Here is an 8,314-nt window from a genome sequence, read left to right on the forward strand (position 1 = left end):
TTTAAATACCATGAATACAGTTAGCTATGTTCCTAAAATAATGTTTCTCAGTTCTCTTTGGATACTTATGTACATGTGCAATAATAGTAAAATAAAAAGAAGTCTGGGATTTATTTAGGTTTAAAGTCCAGTAAAAGGAAAGGGGATGGTACTCATTTCATAAAGTTTAATTCCTAATGATTGTCTTTATTATGCATGTATATATGCTCATTAATGAACATTTATCCAAAATAAACAAACAAAAAGAACAAAATGCTCATAGTTGCAATTTACATCCATACAAGCATTCTTAGCATTTCAGCATATTTTCTTCAAACCATTCTTTTTTATGGTATTATTTATGTTAAAGTTCTTTTCATTATAAACAATTTTTAACTATGGTGAATAACAAAGAGAAGAACAATAGGTAAAGATAATGAAAAAAATGATCAGGAAAGGGAAGTAAAAATTTTTATTTCTGGTACTTTCCAAATACTGAAATTTGCTTTCTCATGACAGTCAGAAAACTGCAATGAACACACAGACCCAAAAGCTTTGAAAGTACTGGGCGATAACGCTTGCAGAATTTAAATGGAACACATGTTATTTGGACTCCTTTGCCATGAAAATAAAATAAAAGCCTTACAAAATAAAATGAATATTTGGAACATCATTGACTGGTTCCCCTTTATGTACAAGATGTCATGCAGGGGATATTGTGTCAAAATCCATGGACATTTTTAGCCCATAGCATATAGTACTTGACCCAAAGTAGACGCTTAAAAAATATTCTTTTGGGGAAACTAATGATGTTTTTAACTGCAATAGACTGTGAAAATAATACAACAGTTGGCCTGTATTCAAAAAGATTGTGTAATATTGTTGGGAAGATGAATCAATACACAAAAATGTGAAATGTGAAAATGAGAATATTAGAGGACTTCCGAGAAGACAGTGGCCATTGGGGCATGGAGTGTGAGAAACATGGAGAAAGAAAGATGTGAGATGAGCCTTAAAGCTAAGTAGAACTAAGTAGATTTTAAATTCTCTGGCTTAGTTAACTAAAGAAGGAGAGATGTCACAGATGGGAACAACATCAGGAGCAGCAGTTGAGAGAAGATACTGGCCATGGCATGTCTGCAAAATAGTATGAAATTGGAAGACTAACAGAAGAATGGTATCCTGAATACTCAGGTTTAGGGATAAAGCTACAAGAAAGCGGTCATGGAATAATTAGACATCAAATAAGTAGTTACAACTGTGATGAAATTTACAAATGTAAAGTTGTGTACCACGTATATGGGAGTATAATTGGCGTGTTAAGCACGTAGGAACAATGAGTGTAGCGGTAATGCACCTTTATGTTATTTCTCATTAGCTCTTTAAAATTTGGTGAGGAGTGATCTTCCTCTGTTTCTATGAAAACTCTAGTAGTGTCATGTTTCTCTCATGGTCACTTTAAATCGCAAATACTTTCTAAATCAGAAATTACAGCGTGCTTGTCTTTTGTAATAGTCAAAATTTCCAAGTCCATTCCATGTACAAGCTATCCACTTCTATCTAGGCTTCTATAGGAGTAGAGGTATGGTTGCCTTTTTCTCTCTCACTCATCTCCTTACCCTTTTACTGCTTGCTTTTTCTGGCTCTTCTAGGGGGAAAGGTGGAGGTGTAAAGCAGCAAGGGAGGGAGGGGAACAGAAAAATTTTTATTTGACTAGGATTATCCTAAAGTGATCTTTTGGTTTCTGGGCCTGCCTGGTATGTCTCTAAAGCTGACTCTGTTGAGGGTGCTTTGTGTATCCTTATTAGGGCCTCTTACCTGTGCTTTCCTTCATAAGGTGATATATTCTCCTCTTGCAGGTTGTATATACCTTCCTCATGCCCTGAGAATCTTGTGATACCTTTAGCTTATCTCCACTGAGAACTTCTTCCCACTCCCCCTCTGCCTCCCTCTGCCCTGACAAGAACCTATTAGGCAGGGCCTAAATCAATTCCACATCTGCTTTCTATTGTGCATGACCCACAACTGGATTTGGGGACCCCAACACAGCCTTTGTCCCTATAGATTCTAGGAATGTAGGCTGATTTCAAGGCAGCCCTCTCTTCCTCAGGTTATCTTTTAACATATAGACCATTTCTCATCCTTTTTCAATTTTCTGGACAGCACACCAAAGACACCAGCTTCATTTGCTTCCCTAACTGGAGGTGACAAATAATGAACTCTTTAAAAGATCTCTTTGAAGTCACTTTCACTAGGCTTGAGGTGCAGATGAAGAACCCTTTTCCACTAATGGATATTAGCCCAGGTATTTCCAAAAAATTCTCATCTTAAAAAATTCTTTCTCTCAATATGAATATGAAGGTGAAGAGTTATTAAACTGATTTTGATACTTTTCTCTAAAAGTTTCCATCTTGGTTTGACACTTCACTTTGGTGAGGATTTCTTTTTTAGAGATTTGGATAAAACTTTCATTTTATATCCTTGTCTGGAAGCATTTAATAGGGTACCTAGCAGTTTATGAGACCAGGAAATATTTTCCTGTGGAAATGAACAGAGAAATTTCATGGAATTCAAGAAGAGAGCATTTGAAGAATGGAAGATTGCTCCACAGTAAGAAAGGCATCTGGGGACCCAAGTAAGAGAAAGACTGAGAAGAACCCATTTTCTTGGGGAGCAAAAAGGCTATTGATGATCTTGGCAAGAATAGTTTCTTCCATTAGTTAAATTCTCTGAGGTTGAGGAAAGAGGGGAAAGTAACAAAATGGAGACTGCATGTGTAAGGAAACAAACTACAAATTTCAGAGCTTCAGAAAATTTGGAGTGAAGAAGAGGGAAGTTGGGAATTCTTTTCAGACATAAGTGCTGGAGGAGGGAGTCAGTGGATAAATAGTGGTTCAGGATACCAGAGACAGAAGTGATCATGGAAAAGGAGAGACAGGTGGGCTCAACAAGACTGCAGGGGATGAATCTAGAGCTGAGTTAATCATTAGTCTTGAGCAGGAGACTCTTACAAGTGTACCAGGAGAAAGAATGTGTGTGGGTGCAGACCAAATGTGAAGATCTGGTGTTTGAAAGCTGAGGACTATATATGGCTTGATGTCTTCTACTTTCTCTACTTAATCACAAAGTCCTCGAATGACTGTTGTTTGGAATTGAGAAAAATAAAATAAACCCGAATAGCAGAAGTCCTTTAACTAGCTTTTATATCTGGATTTGACATGATAGGAAAGATATGTACAGAGGAAAATTATGAAACATATAAGTATAAATATGGGGTTGTGATGATTAATAATTTTACTTAGTGCCTACTTTGCCCAAGAACATGTGCTAAGCTCTTTACAAACATACAATTCCCTATCTCCACTCACCTAGACTACAGTGGATTTCCAATCCACTTTTGCTCCTATAAATCATTCTCTGTTCAGCAGCGAAAGTGGGTTTTTAAAAAATGCAAACCAGAACATGCCCCACTTGAGCCTTGGCACGGCTTCCAAGTGCCTGGAGATATGTCCTGCATCTTCTGGACCCTTCCTGCCCCTTCAACCTCATCTTTCCTTTGTTGTGCATTATACTGTTTTGGAGTTATTGTAAATAAATGTTTTTATTTCACTTAAGTTTTCTAATAGTTTTTACAAGGGATATAAAAAAGCTACGGAGTTTTGGGGCACCTAGCTGGCTTAGTCGGTTGAGCGTCCGACTTCGGCTCAGGCCATGATCTCACAGTTCATGGGTTTAAGTCCCGTGTCAGGCTCTGTGATGACCACTCGGAGACTGGAGACTGCTTTGGATTCTGTGCCTCCCTCTCTCTCTGCTCCTCCCCCATTCATGCTCTGTCTCCGTCTCTCAAAAATAAAAGTTAAAAAAAAAAACTACTGAGTTTTACTTCAATTTATTAATTGTCTGGTAATACTTCAAAATATTATTTAGGTTAAATCTTTTGCAACATACATATAGAATGAATGCACTGAAACAAATGAACTTTTCCCCAAACCCCAAACTCCTTTATCATATAGCTTGAAATCCTATTTTGGTTTGAGTAAAAAAAGAAAGATCTAGAATGTTGTATTCTCATTTCTAAGTAGGGATAGCAGCAGTCAATGCATGGCAACAAGAATTATGGGAAAATGTTAACATCTAGTTTTCCACTCCTTTATTCATTCAGACCTCTCTCTGGCTCCATTTTGTTTTTATACAGCTCTCTCTGAATGAATATGTGTTGGGCATAATATCAAGATAAATTTTCTGTTATTTGTCATAGTGGTGCTTTTTGTAACACTACACTTAGCCTTATTCCATATTTAATGAACCCATAAATTTAGGGTAGTTTTAATAAGGCATTAATTAAAATTTTCTATGAGGATAAAATATGGCTCATGAGGTTCTAGCATGGCCTGCTTTCCTTCCTTCTTTCTTTCTTTCCTTCCTTCCTTCCTTCCTTCCTTCCTTCCTTCCTTCCTTCTAGTAATTAACAAGAATTTGTCTGCCTGAAACCAGTATTGCACTGTATGTTAACTAACTAGAATTTAAATAAAAATTAAAAAAAAAAAAAGAATTCGTCTGGATATCCTTAAATCAACATTATCCAGAACAAATAAAGAAAATGTAAAGACATGGTTTGGTTTTAGCAATTCTTTGTATTCTAGTAATTAAAACAAGGATAGGTAAAACTGAAAATAATTTCTACTTAAATGTTTTGGGAGAAGAACATTAGGAGATGTTTACTAATTCAGCGTGATCTCCACAAACTGACACCTTTAGCTATTTTTAAAATTTTGCAATGGGTCAATAGATTTACAATTTACACATCTTAAGGGGAATGTTAGAAAATATGAAGATATTGGGGTGCCTGGGTGGTTCAGTCAGTTAGACATCTGACTTTGGCTCAGGTCATGATCTCACGGTTCGTGGGTTCAAGCCCCACATCGGGCTCTTTGCTGACAGCTTGGAGCCTGTAGCCTGCTTCGGATTCTATGTCTCCCTCTCTCTCTGCCCTTCCCTGCTCATGCCCTGTCTCTCTCTGTCTCTCAAAAATGAATAAAACGTTAAAAAAATTTAAATAAAGAAAATATGAGGATATTTAAGTAACACAAGTATCTCAAGTTAATGTGTTTGAAACAGTATGTATATTTTTCTATAATTTATACATTGCTGCTCATTTTTATAAAAGTTTTAAAAACCATTCTCTCTTTGGTACTTCCTTAAAATATCTGAATAACTTTTGTAAATATTACTTATGTAGTAATTGGCAAGGAAATAAACATCACTCACAAAAGCCAGAAAATAGATCTTAATTCAACATAGTTAGTAACAGTTTTCTTCCATGTTTAGTATATATACATAGATTGATTTGGGTTTTGTTATGGGGCATTTGAATCCAAGTATATAATTTGTTCCAAGCAATTATTTCCCTACTCTACCTTAATAGCTTTAATGACCTCTATATTCCATGGACTATAAGGGTAGATGCATTTGTTTTACTGATTTAATATTTGCTTTAGGGAAGACATAAATGAATACAAAGAACCAGAAAAGATGGTTTAACAAAGTGCTAACAAAGAAAATCTTATACACAGAGGATCTGGTATGGCTACTAATTCAGCCAATCCTTTCATCTTCGGGAAGCTACTCTATGTTTTACCTAGAATGCCAAGGAGACAGGCATCTTCATGCCCCTATCACACTTATTAGGTAGGATTCCATGCGTTAGAACAGTGGCTCTTAAAGTGTGGTCTGAAGACCAGCAGCATCAGCATCACCTATGAACTTGTTAGAAACGCAAAATTGTGGGCTCCACCCCAGGCTTGCTGAATCAAAACTCCAGAGTGTAGGGCAAGTGACCTGTATTTTAACAGGACCTCTGGGCAATTCTGAGAGTCACTGACCAATAAGTTGCACGTAGCTCTACACAGTTCCTGGGGATGGACTAGAGCTCCATTCAGAACATGATGTATTTATTATACATGGCTTAATTCTGCTTCTTTCTTAACTGAGCCATCATATCCTTCCTCTAGGTATAATGACATGATGGAAATCTGTATGCAGAATTAGATAGGAGAAAAGAGAATTATTCCCCATCTTCTCTATGTTTAGGCTTTTTTGTTATGTAAGACAGAAATTCCAACACAAACTGCTTCAAATAAAAAAGAGTATTCACTCAGTAACTGAGAGTCTAAGAATGAATAATAGTAATAGGTAGCATTTATGGAATGCTAAGTTTGTGTCAGACACTGGTCTAATTGCTTTTCTTTCATCAATTCATTAATACTTACAAAACTTTTCTGAAGATTGTTATAGCTTCATTTTAGAGAAGCAGAAATTTAGGCACAGTGAAGTTAAATAGCACGGTTGGGATTCAAACCTAGACAGTGGACCTAGCTTCAGGCTGGCTTGATCAGAGGTCAAGTCACATCACTGGAAATCTTTTTGCTCTCAAAGTTCAGCAGAAGTCCTGAGTCTGACTCATGTCATCTCAGGATCATAGGCTCATGTCTGAACCAATCACCATAGCCATGGGGGTGGGATGTACTAATCAGTTAAGAACAATCAGGACCATTCTCAGAGGTGAGGGTAGAGTCAGGAAATCAACCCTCTTCACAGGATACTTTTTTATGAGATGAGGGGTGAATGAGTAATGGGATACTACAGAGGAACAGAGAAGATCACCAAAGAAGATCACTTTATTACTCAAGACCTCTCCAAGTGGCATAAGTCCCATGCTAACTAGCTTTGACAAAGAAACATTCTTGCCATGGGAAGGGGAGAGTTTCATGAGGATCTGAGGCGGGAACTGTCACTGGAGACACACTGTTGCCAATACTCCTCTTCACTTTTCCACTTGGATTTTTTTAACGGGCACCGTCTTCAAAACCAAACAATTTCATTCTCCAGTGATAAGTTCAAGATCCAGGAGAAGAGCTGATATTATCTAAGCTTGGGTGATGGAGCTAGCCCTGAGTGACAGCTGTGGCCAGAGAGCTGAAATAAACTAAGGGCTGTTTTATAATAGATGCCCATGGATGCATACTACGCAGTGGACTCTCTCCTTTCTTTTTTCAATTCAAATTATGTAGTTTTGTTCAGATGCCTACTTTCCTTTGCATAACCCTAGCATTGGGAAGTGGTGGCCCCAAGATCTAGCCCCAGGTGGTGAGTGATTGATAGAAGCTAAGACTTTGTAGATATTGTTTTAGGAATTGACATATAATCCATTTCTGGTCAAAGAGATGTAAGGGGACTCTGCTGAGCTGTTTCTGAGTTTGGTTTTCCTCACTGATAAAAAGAAATTTATGGGGTCTTAAAAAAATTCTCTAGTTTGTGTAAAGATAACAGCTGAAAACAGAATAAAGACACTACTTTATATAGTGACTTTGTTTTCACCAGACTTGGATTTTGCTTTTGATTTCATGACTATTTAAATAAATTGTTGATATATCTGTTTCACAAATGGGTAGCCATTTTTGTCTTTATCTTGACTTGGCCATACATCATAGGTGTTTGAACTATACAGGAAAAAGGAAATGATGGCTCTATATGGTTTATCTTATTCGTCTCTTTCCTTTTCCATTTTTCTTGTTAGTAGAGTCTGGTACTGTTGATGAGTTTTCCCTTAAGCAAATGCTGGATAGTTTTCATTTTAGTATTTACAGAACTTTGGGACCTATGAGTCATTATCCTCCAAGAACTAATCGGATACACTGATTCAAGTGATCATTATGTGCCCCCATTTCATTTATAATAATTTTTCTATGTTTCTTTTTTCATGATAGACTCAAAGAAGCTAATTGAGAGTGAGCATGGAAATACCCAAAGAATGATTTTTTAAGACTATTAAAAAATGGGATTATACAAATAAAGAGCAAGTGTATGTCAATATCAGCATCAATATGTCAGTGTTACTACCAAAGGAAACAGAATGGTAAACTGATTCAAAAGGCATTTGAAGAACTGGATTTTTGTATGCACTGAACAAAAAGGGTTGGATTTCTAGGTTAGGTACAAACCTAATCCTGAAGGGCAACAAAGCCATATCATTTGGGTACAATTTCATTCAGACAGAAATTATTTGCATTTCTACCAGACAAAATCTACAAGGTAACGTGTAACATTATAGAGTTTGGACTCTGATCACTAATACAGAGTCAAAGAAAGGGTTTGTTGCTCTAGAGATTTCAAGAATTCATGGGGGAGCCTATTAAACAATGCCCCCGTGTGACATTGAAAGCACATGTAATCATCCTTCTACCCTACTTTTTCTACATTTTTCCTTAACCACACTGATACTATAAGATTATTACAAAGATTAATAAAATAATATATGTGAAAATTATTTATACCA

This window comes from Felis catus, chromosome B2 (genome assembly GCF_018350175.1).
Source record: "Felis catus isolate Fca126 chromosome B2, F.catus_Fca126_mat1.0, whole genome shotgun sequence".
NCBI classification, from domain to species: Eukaryota; Metazoa; Chordata; class Mammalia; order Carnivora; family Felidae; genus Felis; species Felis catus.